At 39.5% G+C, this 13,164-nt stretch overlaps 1 protein-coding gene across 48 annotated transcripts in view; it reads right to left on the bottom strand.

The window, feature by feature from the left end:
- ZBTB20 (zinc finger and BTB domain containing 20) overlaps positions 1–13,164 on the bottom strand; it is an 847,908-nt gene that overhangs the window by 77,227 nt on the left and 757,517 nt on the right. The window lies entirely within an intron of this gene.

Genomic DNA, 13,164 nt, shown 5'->3' with positions numbered 1-13,164 from the left:
CAGATGAGAGAAGGAACTGGTAATAGTGATGACAGTGGAAAGAGCTTCCTTATAAAAGCACATCAGTTTGAGAACATTTCTGGGACAATTCAGGGAATCCCTGCTGACTCAGTGGTAAAGAATCCACCTGTGATGCAGGAGATGTGGGTTTGATCCCTGGGTGGGGAAGACCCCCGGAGAAGGAAATAGTAACCCATTCCAGTATCCTTGCCTGGGAAATCCCATGGACAAATGAGCCAGAGGGGCTACAGTTCATGGAGTTGCAAGAGTTGGACGTGATTTAAGAACTAAACCACCACTATCAAGGACAATTCAGAGGGAATACCTAAGCAGATCTGGTTTGACCTATGTATGCATTCCAATAAATATCTAAATTCTATTAACCTTTAAACACCTAATAATATGGTCATGCTATTTTTACAGGAATGATTTTTTTTTTAAGAAGAGGTATCTATATTTATGTAGTAAGCTTCTCTGTGTTTGTAGAATACTCATAATACTTCTGTACATGCTAAGTCACTTCAGTTGTGTCCAATTCTTTGCGACCCTATGGACTGTAACCTGCCAGGCTTCTCTGTCCATGGGATTCTCCAGGCAGGAATACTAAAGTGGGTTGCCATTTTCTCCTCCATGGGACTCTTTCCAACCCAGGGATCAAACCCGTGGCTCCTATATCTCCTGCATTGGCAAGGGGGTTCTTTACCACAAGTGTCACCTGGGAATCCCAGAATACTTCTGAGAACCTATCTTACATTTTAGAACCATTTCTAAGAATCCAGCAATTTATTATTTTAAAGTCAACTTCAGTGCTTCCCTGGTGGTCCAGTGGTTAAGAATGCCTGCCAATGCAGAGGCCGTGAGTTGGATCCCTGCTCTGGGAGGCTCCCACCTGCTGCAGAGCAGCTAGGCCTGTGCACCACAGCGACTGTGCCAGTGCTCTAGAGCTGCTGAGCCACAACTACCGAGCTCTCATGTCCCAGCTGCTGAAGCCCGCGTGCCCTAGAGCCCATGCTCCGTGACAAGAGAAACCACAGCAAGAAGAAGCCCACACATCGCAATGAAGAGAAGCTTCTGCAACTCGAGAAAGCCCTTGAGCAGCAACGAAGACCCAGCACAGCCAAGTATTAAGACATAAACAAAATCAACTTCAAAGCAATTAATTAAGGAGCTCATTGATAACCATGATGCACAAAGTGAGGATGGTGGGATAAGGCAAAGTTAGAATTCTCCAAAATGACTGCATAGAAGCTGAAGAAATGACGGCCCATTTGGTTGGAAGGCATCTGACTATAGATCAGATGATGTGGGTCCCCAGTTATGTTTGTCAAGTGCCTTAGATAAGACACCAGAGAAGGAAATGGCAACCCACTCCAGTATTCTTGCCTGGAGAATTCCATGGACAGAGGAGCCTGGCAGGCTACAGTCCATGGGGTTGCAAACAGTCAGGGAGGATTGAGCAATTATGACTCACTCACTCACTTAGATAAGACAAGGCATCAAACTTCTCTTGAATCTCACTTTCACTTGCATAAAACAGGAGTCCTGGATCTGATGGTCCCTAAGATTCCTTCCAGTGGTAACATCTGATGATTTTAAAGTAAGGAAAGATGACAAAGTAATTCTCTCTTCCTCTCATTTTGCTAAACAGTTTAGGGTTGATTTCCCCTGATCTGTGACTATCCGGTTCACATTCAGTTTTAGGTTTCTGGGTTCTAGAAGTCACACAGTAAATTTTCAAGTCATTTTGCCTTATGTACATGAGAAAATGATAGTGAAACAACTCTTCCTTTCTTTCCATATCACTGTTTCTTCTCATATCAGACTCACACGCCTACCATAAAAACACAATCATCCTCGTCACAGGCCCTCACTCATGCTCATGCAAGCTTATCAGATTGGGTTATTTCTATATTTATGTCCTGGCTATTTTTTCTCTTCCAACTTGTTTATGAAATCCCTGGTAAGCATAAAGCTGCAAAAACAAAAACAAACAAATAAAACAAAGCAGCTCTGTTTGAATAATTTACTTCAGTGAAGGGAATATAAGAAAACGTTCTAACGGGGGAAAAGCTTAAAAAAAAACACTCCCATATCCTAGAAAAGACTAAATAAAATGTTTTATCAGTGATAATTTCATATGTTGTTCTTTTTCATCACAGGGAATGCTACATATTGGGTTTATGGTCTGTTGTACAGACGTGGATATTTTCCCCAATATTTCTCAGGCCACTGCATCCTTGAAGCCAAGAAGGCCCAGAGCCTGCCGAGCTGGCTTTACATAGACAAAGGAGCCACACAGAAAACCCAATACCTGGAGCTTATATCATATCCTGCCTAGGCACTCCAGTACTCATGACTCGTTCTTTTCCATCTGCGTCCTGTTCCATTGCTGTTTGATTCCCTTCACCTAGAATGCCCTTTCTTTGCTTCCCTTTACTGCTCAAAATTCTCCCTATCTTTCAAGACCCACCTAGCTCAAGCCCCATTTTAAAGAAGAAACTTAGGTTGATCCAACTTGGGACCCAGGAATAAGTTTCATGGCTAGCAATCAATAATTAGCCCTTGTAATAACTGGAGTCACTGAAAACACATATCTAAGAAGTTCTCAGAGAACACCAGAGAAAAAAGTTTTAGAGTTGCAGGGTCCTCATAAAAGGAGGAAGAAAGCTAGCTTTAAGAAGAGGTCCGATATAGAAGCTGTGGTACATAAAGTAACAGTTGTAGCCTTGTATAGAAAGGTTGTATCTTGTACAGAAGGGACTTTTTTTTAGAATTGCCTGACCTTTTATTTTTTAAAATAAAGTGGAAGATATTCTTTCTCAAGAGTTAAGACACTGGATATAGCAATGCACAGTACCATGAAGTTTGATTGCATTAATTATGAAGCTAAAATATCAAGATCTTAATCAGAAAGAAAATGGGGCACACAGTAAAAAGGCAAAGACAGAGGTGTGTGTATAAAATCTGAATTTCATCTTCCCCTACCCCTCCTCAGTCCAAAGGCCACACCACACACTATGATAAACTCTGCCAGCGCCTAGCTGAGCTTAAGTGATGAGCCATGATATATTCTGATAGTAAAAGATTGAATGAAGCTAAGGAATGCTGGATGCTGTTATACATGTATATGATTTTATTTATGTGTATATTTTTATATCTATATATACAAACATATATATTTGTATGATGTTTGGCAACCTCATCCATGGTATTCCTGTGAAGTAGGCATGTGGTAAACATAATTAGCCCATTAAACAGATGGTAGGGCTCTGGCATATCTCACCATATTCTAAAATGGTGGAGCTGTGAGCAGGGACTGGAGAGGGAGTGCAGTTTGATATACGGGTAACTGCAAATCTCTGTGAATTGCTACTTTCCTGAAGACAATCTGGGTAGGTTGCATTTGGCTGAGAACTGGGGATGGTTTGGGAAGCTTTAAAAATATACAAGGGGACAACTTTTCACATTCATTCAGATATAGTATCTTCATTTTTACTCACTAGAGACATTTTTTGAAAAACAGCTTTTTCTCTTAACTCATCTGTGTTCCAAGCAAACTCTCAAATTGCTGAGCAGATTAAAAAAAAAAAAAGAAAAAAAAATCTACATGCCAAGTAGAAACAGCGGGTAAAAGACTTTTTTTAATTGTCTTTTACAAAGTGCACTCTTGGAAAGGATCAAGTTGAGGTTTGGTACCATAAACATAAACACGTAGCTCTCACTGTAGTTCAGTGACCAGATAGGTGCAAAAGCATGTGTGAGGAACTTTTACCCGGCTGAATTATGCGGTCGTGGCATTGCCACTCCATGGTACAGCTGGCTGCAGGGAGCCTGTAATCAATATTCTAGTTCAATTCTTGGTCAGCTGAAATAGGGGCTAGCAGAAGTGAAAGAGTTACTAAAAGTTAAGACTCGAATTTACAAATGTATTTGAACAGGCTTCAAGAAGACATGAAACATCAATACATCTGGAGAATAGAACTTGCAATTGACTGCTCTTTACCATCTGGTCTCAAGAACATTTTCTGCTTGGAAGTTGCATAAGCAATGAAAAAAACACACAAACAACTTCCTGCACCATGCCTTTGGTCACTCATAATGACCCATTGCAAAGTAAACCAGCTAAATAGGAGAAACTCTGCCTTACTCCACATGACAACATACATTATGTAACTAAGATCTGCGACAGAGAACATCTTTAAGACATTTAGACTAAAAAAATTTCAAGAATAAATATCCTTCCTTGTAAGGTGTTTGTTGAGTAGTTTTGGCTAGATTGGTTTTTAATGTCACTACAAAATCATATCTATTTTTTTCTAAATTGAAAAAAGAAAAACAAAAAAAGCTATACTGCGGAATATATTCTAATGACACAAACTTGCCTCTTTAAGCAATAAAATATGTTACACTTTTTTTTAAAATAGAAAGATTTTATGTATCCTTGTTTTCTTAAACATAATAGGCTGTTATCATTTATATTTCTTCTTATAATACAGGGTCATCCTTGCAAAGGCCAATTATTCCTGTTTTTCAGAAATACATTTCTATTTCTCTTGAGAATCAGCTTCTTCTCTCACTGTTCAGTCTAACAGCCACAGGAGCTGCAGCCCACGATCCATGGCCATACCTCATCGGTGTCACTGTCCCAGTTTTTAAGAGTCATCTCCTTTTTACCTTTTACGGTAGGTGTGTTTTCTACTCTGCTTTGGATTGGAAAATCAGATGAACGAGTGCTATAGAGTCAATATTACCTGTAAGGGTTTGGTTGGAAACTTTGGGACACTCATTTTGATGTTTGAAGATCTTATTTATTTCTTTGTTCAGGATTGTAATTCAGAAGTCTGAACTGCAAGAAATCAGACTTCCAGATATTATTGTACAACACAGCGTGACATTTATGCTTTTTTATTGCAAGGGTTTTTATTTTTGAAGAGGTTACCCAGAAATCCATTTTTGATCATTTTATTTGTTAAGTCTCTGATCCATTCCATTTCACTCCCTTGATTTCTGCAAGCAATGGAACTAACATGATAACGTTGAGAAGTAAAGAAATAACACATTTTTTAGGATAAGATGGGAGAGTCTTGGTAATTAACTGCATCATAGGGATGGAAGCCAAAGTATAGTCGTTAGAAAATTTCTCTGGACTTCTAATTTTTTCCTAGATTTTGAACAGGACTCTGGCCTTACTGAATATTAGAAAAACATTTAAAAACTATAAAGCTATTTATGTTAACTTAAGCATTCAGAAATGTATTAATAACATCTGATCATCCTTTTTCCCTTTCCCCTAAAGAAGAAATCACTGTAATTCACAATCTGTGATAGTTGGGATAGGTATTTTGTTGAAATTTACCTTTTCCCTAATCTCTGAAAATAGGATTTCAAAGTAAATTAATACTGCTAAACTGTTGGGAGGGAGGGAGGAGAACCATGTTTAACTTATAGGAGAGAAAAATGAAAACTTAAAATATTGAAAAATACTCATACTTTGTATGCTACTGACAATTCTTATTTATTGATATCAGTGTTTAAGAAACTCTACCTGTGAACACTTTGAAATGTCAGTTCAAATCACATTAAAATATTCCATGATTCATACTTTCAGCCAGTTCAGATTGGTCTCTCCCAGTTTATCTGAACTGGTTAAGTTCTATAAAATAAACATCTGTAGCTTTCGAGAGTTACATTTTTACTTGTTTGACATATTGTGGGTTTTTGTAATAGTGCTTATATGATAAAAAGAAACACTAAGTGTGAGAACTATTTGTTAGAGATTATGTTTGGATTAAGAGAGTTTGCAAGAAACTATCAATTTTACATCAGCCAAGGTTATGCAGACTAAAGCAGAAGTTCCACCCATTCTCCACAACAGCATCTGAAGACATGGTTAATGAGCTCTGAAATTCATTCACAACCTTTCTAATCTTTTAGGAACCTTATAACCTTGCCCGACATTTCCATCATCATGGGAGGAAAACCTTGACAGAATTAGAACCTGTCATCATGATCTCCCTTCCTTCTAGAGATTCACCTATTTTTTTTTTTTTTTGGTATTGGAATAGTCAAAAGACTCCACGTTTTGAAATTCCATAGAAGACTTAACGACTGAATAATTTTCTCACATCTCTGTTTGCAGTTTCGTAGTCTGGTGGCATTGATTTGTGTCTCATAAGTAGACACTTCCTTTGTTGGTTACAAATCAATGCCATGAACAACCTGTCAGTGCATTCCCACTTCCCCATCCCCTCTTGCACTTTGAAAAACAAAGGACAGTTTTCTTTGAAAAATTAATTTCATTGGTTGGTAATATATTTTTTTAAAAAAAAGGAGAGAGAAAGACCCAGACGTTTAAAAAATGTCTGTGGGAAAAAGAGCTCCTCACCATCTAAAACAGAGACTGCCTAGCGGGAGGGCAGCACTCTATCCTCCTGGTTTGCATCCTTAATGCAACCATGGTCCTCACTTTCATACATCACAAGGCTGCCCAACACAGCACACTGGGAAGCCACAGTCAGATATGATTTCATGGCAGGAAAGAAACAAAAAGGCAGGACAAGTTGAAAGTATTCTGCTTTTATTCAAATCTTCTAAGATGGGGCAAAAGGGAAGATAATTTTTTTTTTTTTTTTTTTTGCTAGGAGGAAAAAAGCACAGGCTTTCTCTATGTGAATGTGAAAACTGAGTTCTGAAGATACCCCGGCACTTTTACCCCAAGTGGATAAGCACAAATAAAGAAGGACAAAGAAGTACTATCACCATTCTGAATGCTCTTGCCTGCACTTAGCTACAGGTGGAAAGCAAGCAGGCACGATTTGAATTACCTAGATTAAAAGAGCAATTTTCTATCCTCTTTTTTTTTTTTTTCCTTTTAAAAATAGCCAATCGATTTTGGCCTAGCTATTGCTGACTGTACTGGGTCCATTTTCATACACCACTGATTAAATGGTGTGCTCATGGCTCAAGGCACCCGAGCAGGAGCAGGCAGAAGCTGCTGAAGGAATGCGGATGGAGACCAGAGGCCACAGCACAGAAAAGCCACAGGTTCACACTCACTGGGGCCTCACAAAGGCCATAATTACTAGCGCTGGAGTGTTGATAGCACATTTTAGACTTAGACTAGCTGAATATAATTCTGGGAGTTTAAAGCCTAGAATTCATTTAGCTTTTTAAATTTTGACCTTAAGTATCAAAGGAAAAAAAAAATCAAAGTCCTTTTTTTTTTTTTTTTTAAAGAAATATGGATGGGGAAAATACTCTGTCCTAAATTGCGATGACATCTGACATGAAGCTGGGAATCTGCTTCTCAGGAGCTAGCTTATTTAACTGCTTTATGAAAAAGTTACATTTTCATCTGTTACAGAATTAGTCATCTACCCAAAGAGGATCCAGTTGTTTGGAGCCCTTGGTGGGTGAAACCGGATAAAAATGAAACCCAGAATACAGGACTTTTATGTAGGGTGACTCTATACTGAGATTCATATAGCAGTCCTCTGATAAGAGAGACCTCTTCTAATTCTGGAAAATAACCATCTTGGTTATGATGAGAAATCTTCAGAAATTAACCAGAATCTGTGTGGCTGGGAAAATAAACTCAGTAGGGATTTTCTCAGATCATTCTTAGAGAGACTCAACATCTACAGATGTGTCTTCAGAAAAAGACAAGCCCACCTGACAGGTGAGGCTGGAGCTCAACAGTGGATCTGAGGACATGGGGACTGGGTCTGGGAATTAGCAAAATCCATTTCTAAAAAGTCAACCTACTTTTTCCCCCCTATACCTACTGCTTCCTCTCTCCCTTCCCTCCTTTTTTTCCTCTCCCATTATTGTTTACTTAATTTGAAATCTGGCCTTATTGTGGACGGAACTGTATCCAGAGGTACTATTAAGATAAGAAATTTCAGGCAGAAAGATTTAATGAGGGGCTTAGGAGTTTGGGGAGAGGAATAGGAAATTATTTAGAGAGAAACGAGGGAAAAACTAAGAAGTTAAGTATCAGAATTAGCACGATAGCTGGAGACTAGCTTTTGCGAGACACAGAAGGTCTGCGCTCTCCAGAACAAAAACAAACAGGAAATAACAGGGCCAGAGCTGTCTCTCTCCCCCATACCTCCCTCCCAGTAAATTTAGGGAAAACAAAACAAAACAGAAACGTGTTCAGATCAAAAAGTTTTCTTTCAAATGCTAGAAAGTGACCAAAGTAAAAGAAAAGAGAGTTGGTTCTAGAAGGTAAAATGCCAAAGGGACATCATATTTTGGGGAGAGGAGAAATTAAGGATCAAAGACACACACACAGTCTGGAGAAAAGTCAGGGTCTCTAGCTGATAAGGAAGGATGGAGCCGACAGGTGGCAAATTAGAAGGCTGGAGGAAAGAAAGGGCTTTGTTTAGGGCAGTCCACTTTCTGGAGGAGGAGTGGGGAATGTTAGGGAACGTGACTCCTCCTGGGGTGCGGGGGAGACAAGAGGCTGGGAGGAGGGAAGGGAAAGAACTAAACTAGGGAGTCGTCTGGGGGCATAGAGTCAGGTCAGGGCTCATTCTGGATGATAAGAGACTCTGAGAACCTGGTTTTGAGGTTTAGAAAAAATGGTCGCTGGAATGGATGGCTACCTACAGGGTTAACAACACACTAAGTTCTTTCATTTCCAAACCTGATGCTGACGTCCTGCCTAGAGCGGCAAGCATATACATGCAAAACTTCAAAACTCCACCAAATGGGGGTTTGGGGCCACAACGGGGGTGTGTGAAACATGCCACCTTCCTCATGCGCACCCCAGGACAGCCCAGGGCTCCAGCAGGGAAATTGCCAGCGAAACCAGAGACTTCCAAGCCACCCCACAAAGATAAACCACCCCAGGTCCCCAGTGACTTAAGGCAGCAATGGGGACAGTTTCCATGTTCCAAAACTAATTCAACAGTAAGGAGTGTCCGTAAGAATAAAAGCGGGTGGGAGTGGAGGATGGAAATAAAAGCGGAAAAAAGTGTCCTTGTTGAAAGTTTTAAATTACAGGCTCAGTAAAAAACTGGCATTCCACCACATCCGGTCTAGTTACCAAATGGAAAAACAGGGTCATTAACATGTTTATTTGAATTACATTAGTCCTTCTCTTTCATATTTAATTTATTCTGCTAGAAAACACACACACACACACACACACACACACACACACACGGCTCTGCAGGCTGGTGAAAGGCAGGGGTGTAATGGATCAGGAAGCTAAAATGCAATGATCTTCACCCATTATCTACCCTACTAAGGCTTTTCAGAGCTTACTAGGATCATTTGGGGATTCTGCCTCAGGAGCAGGGAAAGGGTACGGAAAGAAGTAAGGCACAGATGCCACTGAGTTATTAAAATACTCAGTATTTTAATAACATTTGAACCAAGGAGTGGGCGTGGGATTTTAATAGAAAGGAAGTTCAGGAAAAGAAGAAAAAGCTGGGATAGGTGACCTCCCTCTGGACTGAATGTCCAGATGCAAGGTTGAGGCTAGGGCTCTTGAACAGTCTCCACCTGACAGGGACAGTGTAGAATGCAGAGAAATCTCTGTTATTGGCATTCTGGGTTCTAAAAGGTTAAGTCTTCAGGATGATCTCATGAGTCTTGCTGTGGTCCAAAACAGTTCCGATCAGCCTAAGTATAATTAAGTCTAACGCAATACATTAAGGGGAAAATGAAAGAAAGTATATTTTTAGGATGGCATCTAGAGATCACCTGGTTGTCACCGTAGTCTTGGCAAGACCAGCCCTTGCTCGACAAACTCATTACACTTGCACACATGATTTAATCAGTTTTCCTCGTCCATAAAATGGGACCATGAACAGTTACCACAGAGAGGAGAGGCACGAGTAGGATAATCTACGTAAAAGTGTTCTCCAAAGCACTGTACACATGTAAGACATTCTTATTTCCTGAAAGACTGTGGTGCCAAGTACAGGCCAAACAATGTGGCAAATATCCTTAGAAACAGGACTAGAAACAAAGCAGGAAATGCTCTGACTAAACTGAGGGGGACACGGATCTTCCATCTCAGCGCTGACTGGCTGCATCGCTCGCTACCTGCAGGGATTTCTCACCGGGATACTGACCTGGAGTTCACAGATTGCCTTCACAGTAGGCTGCCACCCACTCAGAGTGAGTCATATAAAGTTCAAATCTTTGTGCTAGGATGCTAATGTAGAAGTAAGCAGGTTTAGGCTTCTTAGTTGCAGATTTCTGCTGGAATTGTCAAAATGTAGCCCCCTCCTTTTACTGTCAGTCAGCCCAACCTAGACTTTGTTCTGGGCCCAGGAGTGCTCCAAGCTCACAAGTTCCAGTTTCAGTGGAACAAAGTGGATAGATATTAGGATCTCCAAAATGTGTAAAAATTTCAGTCTCTACCTTACCATTTAGACAAGTTTCTCACTTTGCCCCAGACAGAATCACATTTTCAGTTATGATTCTTCCTTTTGGTCCTGTTTGTTGGATATTTTGCCAGCTGCCTCTAAGCTGAACCTTGGCTCAAATACAACTGTGTTGACATTCAGGTCATTCTGGTTTGAGTCCAGAATGACTATACTTAGGATGTAATTTTGACAGAGGATGCGGAGAGTTAAATGACAGCAACTCTAGTAAAGATAATGGTGGCCCATTTGTGGGACATTGTTTCTGGATGAAGCACTTCAATAAACAAACAAGCAAGCAAATAAATAGATAAGAATAGGAGGAAACTCGGAATCAACAGAAAAAAGTCATCATATAAGATGAAGATTTCCATTTATAATGACCAAATCCAGGAAGGGGTATGATATATGTCTATAAAAACATGATAGGCCTGGGTAGTGTTTAGTACATGTGATACAGACACTATCTCATTATGCTTTAAAAGAAACAATTTAAAGAAAAGTAAAAAATGCTTTATACAGCAGGCAGTAAGCTTATAAAATTCATTAAAGGTTGATGACAGAAATAGTATCATGAAGGCTTAGCTAAATTCATGGATAATAAGTCTATAGTGGTTTGTTCAGGCAAACTAGGATGTCTGGAGGAAAGTAACTCTATTCCTTGAAGTTAGCAAAGGACAATTGTGTCTTACATAACATTTCCCTGGGCCTGTGATCAGAAGGTGTGTGCTGAGCTGAAACGTCCCACCCAGTGGGGCTTTTCTCACAACCATATGTTCTTAAGAAACTCGGGGCTAACTGCAGCACTGGCAGTAGGCATGCTGAGGCCAGATGTGCCACAAATTTTGGAACCTCCAGCCACATGTGTGAGACTGCCTCAGACGTGTCTTTGTCCGTAGTAATTGCTATCATCTCCATGTTACAGATGACAGAACTAAGGATCAAAGAAGTCCAGAGAGGAACACTAATTTAATAATGGTTACTCAGACCTGGGATTTGAATCAGGATTATCTGCTTCCGAAGCTGAGCTGCTCCGCTGTTGCTGCTTTCTTCCCAGTAACCTGAAGCATTAGCAGCTTACAATGACCAGTGTCACTTGTTAAAGCAGTATGAAGTCTTGTTCTTCATGTCTCTCCATATCTAAATTGTATTGCAGTAGTTCCTTGCTAAGAAACATTCACAGCTTTACATTAAGATGACTCCAGGTCTCATTAGGAGGGAACAAAAGAAGCAAGCAGATCACGAGAAGGGAAAGGCCTGTGGCTAGTAACACAGGCAGCCACACATTACTATACAGTACCCCTGATTATGGTGTATACTAGCAGCAAATCTTACTTCTCCATCAACTTACCTAAGGGTTCATTCTTAGTTATCCTAATCTTAACATATGTATTTCAATAAAAGTAACATCTAAGAAGGGTTATCATGGATGCCTCCTTGCCTTATTACTTCTAATAATAACTGAGTTATCAAAGTGGAAGATGGAAAAATGCAAGAAAGATCTGGGTGGCGGGGAGAAGCATGGTAAAGAGAAGTAGAGGAATTAGAGAAAAATCCCTGGTTCACTCTCTCAGGCTCTAGGTGATTTGATCCTCATGAGCTTGGTTTCCTCCATATTTTGAAGAGTTTAAATTCAGTTGCAGAAGACTTTGTGATGTAAGACTGTTGCTAACCCAAAGGCTATGATAATGTATTTTAGGAGGTTTCTGTCCCTTGTAACAAAAATAAGAAGCCTTTCAAAACTGTCTATACCTTTAAATAAGTTGTATCTTAATTTCTGTTCTGTAAAGTGGGGCTAGCTATTTTTTTTTTTTACATAGTCAGGATTTTTGTATACATTTATAAGTGAATAGGAGCCACTTAGGTGTATTATTAAAAATTCAGGTGAAAGTAGAGTCACCTACGATCCTTTACCCAGAGTTCCCTTCCATTTTCTTTTTACATTCCTGTTCATTTTTTTCTGTTTTTTTTCTTTTTCCAGGATTTTAGCCACACGTATAATACATTTCTATATATTCATTGGTTTCAAAAATATTCTCTAGGAGATAGACTACCCAACTAGTGACTATGACTTGCCAGTGAAAAATTAGTATGTTTTAATGTTATTTAGAAAGGATTGAAATAATTCTCTGAGTAGAAATTCTTTTATTATTTAAGAATAAGTTTTACCTAAAGACTTACTTTCCCTTAACACCAATTTGACAATCTCACCCCAAATATAGCCTGGGAATGTGGCATTACCAAACCTTGCAAAGTTATGTCATGATGTCAATGCTTAATTGAATTAAAGAAACTGGTAAGTACCCGAGAAAAACAGAATACGAGAAAAATGTCAGGAGTTATTGTCTAGACTCAGAAAAATGTCAGGGGATTATTGTCTAGGCTTCTCATTGTGTTAAAATATATACAATGGAATATTACTCAGCCACGAAAGGGAACAAAACTGTGCCATTTGCAGAGACATGGATGGACCCAGAGACTGTGATACAGAGTGAAGTAAGTCAGAAAAACAAATACTGTATACTAATGAAAATATGTGGAATCTAGAAAAATGGTACTAATGAACTGATGTGCAAAGCAGAAAAAGAGACACAGACATAGAAACAAATGTATGGACACCAAGGGGGCAAATGCGAGTGGGGTGACTTGGGAGACTGGGTTGACATACATGTAAAAGCTATGTAGATGGTTCCCAAGCACTCAACAACAACAACAACAACAACAACAACAAAAAGACTCACAACATATTTTTTCCTTACTGATAAAATACCACTGAAGACTG

This window comes from Bos grunniens, chromosome 1 (assembly GCF_055505025.1).
Source record: "Bos grunniens cultivar Pamir isolate PY7600 chromosome 1, Bosgru_T2T1.0, whole genome shotgun sequence".
In the NCBI taxonomy this organism is placed as follows: Eukaryota; Metazoa; Chordata; class Mammalia; order Artiodactyla; family Bovidae; genus Bos; species Bos grunniens.
This window is presented reverse-complemented; position numbering and strand designations above follow the sequence as displayed.